Source organism: Petaurus breviceps, unplaced genomic scaffold, assembly GCF_028583685.1.
Source record: "Petaurus breviceps papuanus isolate PSGF00001 unplaced genomic scaffold, PetGlider_PUasm1.0 76, whole genome shotgun sequence".
NCBI classification, from domain to species: domain Eukaryota; kingdom Metazoa; phylum Chordata; class Mammalia; order Diprotodontia; family Petauridae; genus Petaurus; species Petaurus breviceps.
Window position 1 is genome coordinate 44,501,225 of NW_027186473.1, and position 9,108 is coordinate 44,510,332.

Consider the following 9,108-nt stretch of genomic DNA (forward strand, 5'->3'; position numbering starts at 1 on the left):
GTGAGTGATGGTGTAAAAATAATCCCAATAGTTAATGCTAATATATCATAAAGTTTGCAAGGCACTTTACATATACACATGTACACATATATGATATCGTTCAGTCATTTCAGTTGCATTTGACCCTTCGCGACTCCATTTGGGGTTTTCTTGACACAGATACTGGAGTGGTTTGCCATTTCCTTCTCCAGCTCATTTTCTAGATGAGGAAAATGAGGCTGATAGGGTTAAGTCTCTTGCCCAGGGTCACACAGCTAGTAGTGTCTGAGACTGTATTTGAACTCAGGACGAGTTCTTAACTTTAGACCCAGTACTCTATCTCCTGTGCCACCTAGTTGCCCCATATGTATGTGTATATACGTGTATATGTATGTGTGTATATATGTATGTATACACATACACATAAGCATACACAAAATACAGATATAATTTATGTAATACATATCATATATTATGTGGTTATATATAACTTAACATATATTAGAAATCCTTATTTTTCTAGGAGTTATTGTCATTTTATTGTTGAAGAAAGGTGCAAAGACTTGCCTTCTAGACAGCTAATAACTATCTGAGACCAAATTCAGCCTCTGGTTTTCTTGACTTAGTCATGCTCTCCTGCGCTGTGCCATTTGACTGCTTCTGGAGTTAGAGGAGCAGGAGGAGGAGGAAAGGAGATTTCAGGGGTGTAGACTGCTTAATTACATGCTGGTAGAACACAAAAGGAGGCATTGGACTTATAATTAAAGGGCCTGGATTTGAATCCCAGCTCTGATGCTTAGTATGTGATTTGGGATAATTTAGTTAGCTACTCTTAGCCCTCAGTTTCCTCATCTGTAAAATGGGGATTATTCTCCTGGAGCTACCTGCTTCACAGGGTCAGTGTAGGATCAAATAATATGTGAATAAAGTGTTTTGCAACCCTATTGCACTATAGCACTATTGAAATGTTAGTTGTTTTATTAGTAGGTAGAGGGGGTCAGTGATCCAGGCATGGACAAGTGGGGTTCTGAAGCTAGGCTAGGAGATTGCTTATCAGAACCCAGGGAATAGCTTTAAAAATGAAGCTCTTTTGCCAAATCAAACAACTCGTAGGTCTGGAAGGTTTAGAAAGTGTCTTGCCCAATGTTAGGTTTGGTCTCAGAATGTAGGTGAGCTTGAATTTACAAACAGAGCCTCATTTGGCTGGCATAGGGACCCACCAAATTCCTGATAAACTCATTTGCACTAAGGAATTAATGACTGGATGCACGAGTTTTTATAGAAGCATTTGTATTTTTAAAAGAGAAAGGTGGAGCCTTTCACACAAAGAAATAAATAATAGGATTTTGAGCTGGCAGGAAACTTGAGAGATCATTCAGCCCAACCCCTTCATTTTACAGATGGGGGAACTGAGTCTCAGAGAGGAGACATGACTTACTCTAGCTCTCTCCCTTACGCCATGTTAGTACCAAAGGCTGGCCTGGGCATGAGGGCAGCCAACTGAAGCTTCCCTTACTTTCCTCATCTGCTTCTGCTATCATCCTTAAGTATACTGACAGCTGGCTAGGCAGCTATTGTTGGAGGAGATTACAAAGCTTTTAAGAGACTGGGCTGCCAATTAAAATTATGATGAGAGGGCACTGGAAACATTAGCAAGTCTTTCTCTGATGTTGATCCAACTTCTTTTTAACACAGTGCCGGGTTCACAGGAAGCATTCAATAAACACTAGAGTGATTGACACAGAGACTATTGCACCGTAGCATATCATTAGGAAATTATTATTCCAAAGAACTTGATTACCAGTAGCAATAATAACACATCCTCTCACTTCTCTCTAGAGCTTTAGGGTTTCTGAGCCCTTCTTTCACAATGGCTCTTCAAGGAAGGCAATGCAAGCATTATTATCATCATTTTATGGAGGCCCAGAGAGGGAAGGGGCAGGACCCCAGTATTCTGGGCTGCAAAGGAGTGTAGGGAACATCTAAAAAACCCACTTTTTTTACAATCAGAGTGAAGTAACTTGCTCAAGGTTACATGGCCAGGTGTTTCTGGGTGGGTGCTAAGTGTCTGAGCCCAGATTTGATCCCCAGGTCATCCTGACACTGGAGCTGGTGCTCTTACTCGCTGTGCTACCTGGCCACCCCAAAAGTAACACTCCTTATTTTTTCTTTTTGGAGGGCAGTTGGGGTTAAGTGACTTGCCCAAGGTCACACGGCTAGTTTATTTTGTGTCAAGTCTCTGAGTTCAGATTTGAACTCAGGTCCTCCTGACTCCAGGGCCGGTGCTGTATTCATTGCACCACCTAGCTGCCCCTAACCCACTTGTTTTATAGGCAAAGAAACTGAGGGACAGAAAGATCAAGGAATTTTCTCAAGGTTATGTATCTAATATGGGGCAAAGTCAAGACTAGAACCCAAGTATCCTGATTCCCTGTCTGGTTCTTTTTTATTCTCCCAAACTCACTGTCTTTGAGGGTAGAATTCAGATACAGACTCTCATTCTTATTCCTGCATATTCAGAACCAGAGAGTGACATAGTAGAAAATACTGGATTTGGAGTTAGTGTTGCAGTCTTATCTTTCCTAATTACTACTGTGGTGACATTGAACAAGTAACTTCTTTTCTCTGTGCCTCAGTTACCTTATCTGTAATTTGAGGGTATTTGACTTTTTTTTGGAGGATTTGAACTCAGGTCCTCCTGACTCCAGGGCTGGTGCTCTATTCACTGCACCACCTAGCCACCCCATGTATTTGACTTGTTAAGGTCTCTTCCAGCTCAGAATTCTATTAAACTGAAGCAACGCATTAATACTTATTGGGTCTGCAAAGAGACCTTCTCTCTACATTGCCACCTTTTTTTTTTTTTTTGGTCTCAAACTTGTTCTAATACTGAGAACATAGAAATAGGTCTGTCTAGGATAATAGACTGATTCAGAGTGTCCAGAGGAGGTAAAGGCTGATGTTGCTTTATACTCAGGAAGATGAAGGGCACTGGACCCAAAAGTATAAAAACAAATGCACCAGTCTATGGTAAGCAGACTCCAGTTTTCTTTAAATATACTAATTATGAGTTGGCCAAAAATAAAAATTAGTAGAATTCTTTTGGTGTCATGGGCCTGCACTTAATGAATTCATCAGTCATTTTAATGTTTCTGACTTCTCTTCCTCCTCTTTTTCCTCCCCTTTTTCTCCCCCCTTCCCTCCCCCTGGGAAAAGTGGCCCAATCTAAGTAGCCTGAATCATTGGGGTTGTCATTTTAATTTTCACTCCTGCCTTTAAGCTACCTCCTGCTATAAATATTGGGTAAAGTAGCTGTGTCCCACAACGAGGCCACATGTCCTTATGCGCTTGAGACTTTGCACAAATAAAAATGTCTTCTTTCATTTTTAGAACCAATTCGTTCAGTGTTTGCCAAATATTTTTGGAGAGGAAAAAGCAACAATCGGATAAATATAATGCCTACTCCCTTTCTTCCTTCAGAATGCTATGATAGGCTAGTTCTGCCTTCCTTGTGGAGGCTGGACAGCAGGGATGGTCAGCCTCTGGCCCTTAGATAGCAGGCAAGAACGTCTGATGTTTACACTGCTAGAGTAGTCACTGCATCTATCGGGTAGCGTAGCTGATTGCATTTGAAGAGTGGCTACCAGGAAACATAAGAATAACTGTCTGATTTTTTAGACCTAGGACAGAAGACCATCCTGTGGGAGAGAGAGAGAGAGAAAAAGAGAGAGAGAGAAAGGGGGGGAGGGAAGGGAAGGGGGGAAGAGGGTGGGGAGAGAGGGAGAGGAGAAAGAAGAAAAAGAAAAGAGAGAGAAAATACATTTCTATCCCTTTGGGGGACAGTTCTTTCAAAACTTATTAATACTTTTCACAAATTTTTCTCTTCTCCCCCTTCAATTTCTGAACACAAGAGATCTTTAAAATGTTTACATTTTTACAATAGCTCATTCCATCTCTACCAGCATCATCAACCCAGTCTGATTAGCCCAGGGATCCTATGTGGATTTTGCAGTTCAAATTATCCTCTGTACATAAACTTTAGGTTCTTTCCCATACTTTGATCCCTCAGGCCCCAGCTGGACCTTGAAGTTTCTAGTCCACAATAGTTGGGGAAGATGGAGAAGAAAGGGCAATTATTTTTGGCACCCCAAATATTTGAGTGTGTGAATGAGAACTTAATATGCTATTTCTACCTTTGACTTTTCTTCACATGCAGGACTCTGATCCTGCTTATATTTCTGTGTAATGTTGGGCAAATCACTTAACTTCCCTGCCCTTTGGATTTCTCTTCTTTAAAATGAAAATAATAATTGCATGATGATTGGTTGCATTTTATAAGTAAATATTTGAATGCATTTGAGACCTCCTTCCTATATGTGTCCCCCTCTTCCCTTCCCCACTCCCCACCAGCAGTATAGATTGGGCTTCAACTATGTCATGCAACTACGGTCCAGGACCTCCTATAAATCCTGTAGTGGGGTCTGTCTACTTGATGTGCTGTCTACTTGTCTTCCTTTAGGGCTGCACTTGCTGCCTCCACATCCTCTTCTCCTGTCCCTCATTCTTAATCCTTAGCAATCTGATCTATGACCTCATCACTCAATTGAAACAGCCATCTCCAAAGTTACTGTTGATTTCTTAATTGCTAAATCTGATGGTTTATCACCGCCCCCCCCCCATCTTAGCCTTCTTGATCTATCTGTTGCATTGACACTGCTGACCCCCCTCTCCTCTTGAATACTCTCTCTTCTCTGGGATTTTGCGACCAAATTCTCTCTTGGTGCTAATCTTACTTGTCCAATAGGTCCTTCTCAGACTCCTTTATTAGATGTTCCTCCAGTCCCTGCCTTGGGCCTGATGGGGTACAGGCTCTGGGAACCCCCTTGAATCTTCCCACTTAATCTGGCATTCTCTGAAGGCCAAAAGCCTTCCATTATTGCTAGGCCCACATCTCCGTTACTTTTAACCTAGTCTAGCCCTCCATTGTCCAGCTACTTCCCACCCTTGATCCTATCAAAATATCTATACTCAAATTTGTTACCCTTAAATTAGCCTAGCCCACCATTGTTTGTCATCTCCAGATAGCCTTCAACTATTTCCCCCCTTTAATCCCATTCCTGGAGTCTAACCTCAGTCCCAACAAGATCCTTCATAGACTCTTTCTCAAGACCCTCTCCAAACTCCTCCGTTAGACCACCCCTAGATCCCTTCCACAGTTTTTCTGTATATAAGATTCATCTTGCCTCCATGAAGGTGCTGAGATTTAATCTATCACAGACTCAGTCTGTGTCAGATTGTTCTGGTCCATTTGTGTTGGCAAGCATCACAAATACTTAGGCTCCTTAAGATTCTACCCATTATGGCAAATCTTTTCAAATTCATTTGGCAGGATCCAGTGTGTTGGTATTTTGGAGTCTCAAGCACCCTAAACCCCAAAACTCAGCAGGCCTGTTATTTGTTCCTCTCTTCAGTCTCTCCCCCTCACTTAGTGATCTCAGCTCCTTAGGAACTTAATTTTCTCTATGGTAAAGGCTTCCACATCTATGTATCTGGCTCCTGTCTCTCTCCTCAGCTTCACCCCTTATCAACAATTGCCTAATGGACATTTCAAACTAGATATCCTAGAGACATGTCAAAATCAACATGAACAAAACAGAACTTAAGTTTCCTTATAAATCCATCCTTCTTCCAAACATTATTTCTGTCAAAGGCATCACTATCTTCCCAGTTTTCTAAGTCTCCAACCCCTTACTCACTCTGTTATCAATTTGTTGTGTGATCTTGGGCAAATAATTTAACCTCTCTGTGCTTTGAATTTTTTTCCTCTTTAAAAAAGAGAATACTAATACTTTCCCTTCCTACTGAAGTGCCCACCAGAAATTATACACTAGAGCCCCCTTAAACCTGCTAGAGGGGACCCCTACTAGGTTCCTTGGAAACCACCTAATAGGCTCCAATAGTAAAGAAATGTTTCACCTGTGTTGCTAGAAACATGCCACAGATTCCCACGGATTCAGGTTTGTTTCACTTCAGTAGAAATAATACTAAGGCTTTGCTTCAATGGGAATAATACTAAGAATGCTTTGCTTCAATAAGAATAATATTGAGAATGTTTTGCTTCAATAGACACAATGCTAACCCCTTAGAAACATATTCTGTTGCTAGCAATCACACTGTCTATAAAATTATGTCTAACAGAAAGCTCGGGGCTGTCTTTCTATCTGAGAGGCAGTCCTAGCCGGTTAATAAACACTCCTATCAAATCATAATTGGCTTAGCTGTCCTGTTATATCTCGGGTGTCCATTACACTACTTCATAAGATTGTTTTGAAACTTTAATAAGAAAATGTATAGTTTCAACAAAGAGCTGACATATAAAAAGTTTGAGACATATAGTTTGAGTAATTAATCATTTTATTAATTATGCCAGCAGATAATTAATAAAAAGCCAGTGGCACTCTCAAATGCCAAAGACTCCTTATAGAACTCACTCAACTCTTACATAATCTTGGAAGAGTGAGTGTTTCTAAGGGCGGCAATCAACTCTGGTTAACAATTATTGAGAATAATGGATATTGGGGTGGCTGGGTGGTGCAGTGAATAGAGCACCAGCGCTGGAGTTAGGAGGACCTGAGTTCAAATTTGAATTCTGACACTTAACACTTACTGGCCATGTGACCTTGCGCAAGTCACTTAGCCCCACTTGCCCTGCCTTCCCCCCTCCAAAAGAAAAGCAAAAAAAAAAAAATTACTGAGAATAATGAATATTAAAATGAGAGATGGAGCTGTTCTAAAGAGGGATTGGGGGACAGACTTTTATCACCTCTCTCCCAGACCACCCCTAACCTATCAATCCAGACAAGGGATCTATCCCACCCAAACCTGAGTAGAACACAATGGGCTTCCCTACTTGGGTGGGGTATGAAGAACTTTAAGGGGAAAGTTAATCTAAATCTCATTATCAGCTATGTCCTTCAGATGCTGTTTTGACCTAGTAGAGAATAAGGGAATAGGAAGGGAAAAATCCTGGATTTCCCCCAATAATTAGTTATTTAATAATCATTTCTCTTAGCACCTTGGGCTTTATCAAATCCCTTGATGTTCAGGTCAATGGACTTAAACATGAACTACTTACCTCCTTTCCTAAAATTATCAAAATCCTAATATTCTATAGTCCCTTAAAAAAATGTAGGGGTGGCCAGGTAGCACAGCAAGTAAGAGCACTGGCTCCAGTGTCGGGATGACATGTGGATCGAATCTGGGCTCAGACACTTATTACCTACCCAGAAACACCTTGAGCAAGTTACTTAACCCCAATTGCTTAGGGGTGGCCAGGTGGCTCAGCGAATAAGAACACCGGCTCCAGTGTCAGGATGACCTGGAGATCAAATCCAGGCTTAGATACTCAGCACCACACCCAGAAATAACTGGCTGTGTAACCTTGAGCAAGTTACTTAACCCCAATTTCTTTATAAAAAATGTAAATAACAATAACAACTAAGATAATTTATTTTTGTTTAGAACTTTAGACTTGACAAAGCACCTTAGTAACCTTGTGCGGTGGATAGTAACACTTTTTATTTTATTTTAAAGAGCACTAAAAAACTCTGAGAAATCAATTGACTTATTTATAATTGCATAGCTAATAGTTGACAAGGCTGGGACTTTGGACCTGAATCTTCTGACACCAAGTCCAACACTTTTTCAGTTTAAATGGGTGGAATACAGAATTCAGACTGATGTCATGACTATTCCTGACTCTAGAAGGCTGCTGCTGAAAAATATTTCCCTCCTCTTGGCAGATGAGTTGATGTTCTACAAGTGTAGAATGAGGCATATATTGTCAGTCATGGCTGAAATGCTGGTTTGTTTTTCTAAACTAAAATTTCAAGCTTTTGTAATTTAAGATTGTATTACTTTTGGGACATCCTGGATTTCTTTGTTATAATGAAAGGTTTTACTGGGGCTAATCTATTGGGAAGTTATGACACAAAACAAAAACATTGATAACATTTTTTCCTCTCTCTGTTGTATTTGTTATTAGAGATGATTCTCTGGGAGGGGAAAAGGATATATTTTAAGAAGTAAAGATATCAATAAAAAAGTATTTTTTAAAGTGTATGGAGCAGCTCAGAATTATTTTCCAAAAATAACTGGCTTACTTGGGATTTTTAATAAATATTGTTGACCCATTGACTGATTGACTGACTACTTAGCCAAAGTATGTGTTGGGTCAAGGAGAGATTGCCCTTGTTGGAATGTCAAATAATATCAGCAAATTTCATTTCTAGTGTATTGAAAGAAATTTGTTTTTTGTTTTATGTTTGTTGTGGTCTATATTTTCTATAGGAATGATGGAGGAATGGGACCTGGACCCCTAAAAGGAAAAGGCAATGTCTTTGAAAGCAACCCATATCCTGCTGTCTAGCCTATGGCATATGGTCCACCCCAGCCCATCTAGATTATATTCCTTAATCCCATCTAGATCATTGTCTGCCCCTGGCCCACCCCAGGCTATTTATCTCTTCTTAACCCCATCAAAATCTTTTCACTGACCCCTTTTCCCCTTTTCTGTATAAAAGTATCATTCTAGTGTATATAACTATCACCATTAAATTGCACTCACTAGGAACTCTGCCAGCTCCTATTGGTGCAAAAATAGCACATTTACTAGGAATCTGACCCCATGCTGGTGTTAAAATAAAACCTCTCTACTTTTATGAAAAGAAGGCTTAAGTGCTCAAATTCTTTCGAGGCCGACCCCTGTACCTTTGCATTTCAGGGTTCCCAGCACCCGAAATCATAACAGGAGCATTAGAAGATCCTAGGATTATGGATTTAGAGCTAGAAGACATTGTAGAGGACACCGTGTCCATTCCCATCATGTTACAGATGAGGGAACCATGGCCCAGAAAGGGTGACTCACCCTGGTTCTCTCCCATGAACAAAGTGGCAGGGAGGGTGAGGATATGAACCAAGGTCTTCTGACTATAAATGAAGGACTCTCTTTCTTTGTATCATGAAGATGAATGTTAGAATATGTTAATAGCTTCTATGAGTTTCTGAAGCTGATTCTTATTTGAAAAAGGAGTTTATAAGTAGTTAGCATATCATCTATATAGATAAAAT